Here is a 2,578-nt window from a genome sequence, read left to right as displayed (position 1 = left end):
GTTTATTTTTTATAAAAGCTAGGACTTTAGTTAGTTAGTTACTTAGTTAGTTAATTAGTCCAAGCATTTTTGGTCCGGAACTGTAATTTCAACGATTAGGTCTATAGCCATTTTATTGAGAATATTGTTTCATTCTCATTATTTTTTTCTGGTTTCATTCCTTAATTACAGCCATATAGAGAACCCTTTATTTTGAAGTGCAGCATTTAGTATTATAGTTAGCCAGCAAACAATAAATATTTATATACTGTGTCGATGTGATGTGTTAATTTAGATCAGGCTCTGAATTACTCTACCTTGTCCTTCCATGGCTGGATTTGACCCTTGGCCTGTAAGGGCCTGACTTTGCCACAAGAGGGCAGTCAAACCTATCAAACTGGAGTTTCACCAACACACCAGAGTCTCTATAGGAGCCAAGAGCATCCACTCCCTGCAGTGTCATTGAGGTAATAAAATAATATTGTAAGCAGAAAAATAGGGATGGCTTCAGCGTAAATCCTCAGGAGGCCTCTTTGACAGGCCTCTAGGGCCTCAGTCGAGGAGGGAGCCTTGGTTCAAGGACAGGACAGCCCGGCCAAGCACAATATGGACATCACTGGGAGAACCAATATGTGTAGCCAGTGATATAGAATATGTTCACCTTTTAAAAAATAGAAGTAGTTCAGGATGAACCTATTGGTACCCAGAACTGGTTGGTGTAAGTATTGAATATCAATTTGCATACATTCAATAATGTATTGTTTGGAGAACAATAGTGGAACCTGGCCAAGTTTTTATGAAAAAATAAAAATGGTCACGGGTTTATCACGGGTTTCTTTATTTTTATGTAACACATGGAAACGTCCAAATCTGCAAATTGAATATACTGAAACATACAGAAGAAGTAAATTAATATCACTTGGATTAACTCATAAAATCATCTATGCAGAGGAGAAACTATAAACAGGGTGAACATAGATGGAGCCACTGGTGACATATGAAGAGGAATCACTCCTGGTTTCAGTTTACAGAGAAACAGAAGAAAGTTAGGCTTTCAAATATAACCTATAGAAAGTGTGACATTCCACACACACACACACACACACACACACACACACACACACACACACAGAGGACAACTAACCTTCATATGTGCTGCAGATGAAGTTGAGCGTCTGGGTCTCAGGGAGGCTCACCCACCACTGCTCTCCTTGGGTCTGCAGTGCTCCGGTTCTCTGTCCGTAGCTGCAGCCTTCCACCCCTGTCTCGTTCCCCGGGGCCCAGTAGCAGACAGACTCTCCGCTCACCCAGCAGGTGCAGGTATGACACAGACCCAGCCACGCATGTTCAGGGGAGGTGCTTTGAACCACCTCCCTCACCCAGGACTGGATCTCCTCAGTGTCCACTGACACCAGATCCAGATGATACTTCTGGCAGTGACTCAGCGCCTCTCTCTAGGTCATGTTGTGCTTCATCAATTTGAACTTATCTAGAAACAAAAGCAATTCTAAAGGATAAGTGAATGATTTTTGACTGTAGTTCAACATGAAGACCACAATATAATATCGATAAAGGGCAGCAAATACCATATAATTAAATAAGCTATTTAATAAACATAATTGCTACATTCATGCTATAATGAAGAAGTGAAACTTTGCTCACTCTCATGGCAGATGAATGGGTGCTTCTTTTCACAGCTTTCAATATTCCAGGATTCTTTCTTGTCAGCCCTTTTCACTGTAACACACTTCTCAGCTGGAGTTAAGGTATTTGGTGAGTTTGATTTCCAGTTTCTAAACTCAGAGTTACTCTGATCTGACCAGTTCCAGGGGTCATTCACCAGACCAGTCCAAACACGATCAGAATGTAGTGTCACATTCTCAATGGCCTGGTTCACAGTCTGGTTTTTCACATTGACCAGGTCTGTGTAATTCTCTCTGCAGTAGCTCTAAGCATCAAACCAGGTCTTGTTTTCTTCAATCCACAAATAAGGTTCACTGGGGAATCTTGTTCCTGAAAAATAGTTGCAGTACTTGGTGAGCGGAGTATCATATTCCAATAATTGTGAAAATGTTCATATGCAAACAAAAACTGTTGCTCAGATAGTGTTTCCTATACCATCACTGAATCGCAACAGTAATGAGTGACACTGGCCCTTGTGCTGTACAAATAATACATTATAAATCACTTTCCACTAATACCTAATGGCTTGATGTTTCCACAACATTTTGGAATTTATAAAGACTACAAGTGCGCTCAGTGAGCCTGCTCTAACATCACTGCATGAAGGCAGGGCTGTCTAATTAAAGAAAGGTGTCTGCAAGCTAGGTAGGAATGAAACTCTGAAGTCAGAGTGATGCTTGGACACCTGGCTGACTGAACACAGAGGCCATTATTCCTCTGTAACCCAGACAGAGTTACTAGCAACTATACAAACAGGAAGTGGAGCGATCCCTTGTATGCGAATACCACAACATCCTGTTGTTATTGGTAAACATCAGTGCATGGCAAACGACAGCCTGACCGTTTTACATCTCTGGTTCCTCCTTATGAAACAAAATGTAATAAATATGAAGTTTAAGACAAGGAGGGAAAAAAA

General features: G+C 41.0%; 1 pseudogene across 1 annotated transcript; it reads right to left on the bottom strand.

The window, feature by feature from the left end:
* Positions 1 to 811: 811 nt before the first annotated feature.
* LOC113591367 (uncharacterized) lies at positions 812 to 2,372 on the bottom strand (annotated as a pseudogene). Its single transcript, XR_014123902.1, has 4 exons — positions 2,348 to 2,372; positions 1,642 to 1,992; positions 1,124 to 1,468; positions 812 to 993 (listed from the first exon to the last, which is right to left on the bottom strand). The product of XR_014123902.1 is annotated as an uncharacterized LOC113591367 (transcript).
* Between the last annotated feature and the right edge of the window lie 206 nt (positions 2,373 to 2,578).

Source organism: Electrophorus electricus, chromosome 5, assembly GCF_041902795.1.
Source record: "Electrophorus electricus isolate QZ-2024a chromosome 5, ASM4190279v1, whole genome shotgun sequence".
In the NCBI taxonomy this organism is placed as follows: domain Eukaryota; kingdom Metazoa; phylum Chordata; class Actinopteri; order Gymnotiformes; family Gymnotidae; genus Electrophorus; species Electrophorus electricus.
The sequence above is the reverse complement of the archived record's forward strand: the minus strand, read 5'-3'. Positions and strand labels throughout refer to the sequence as shown.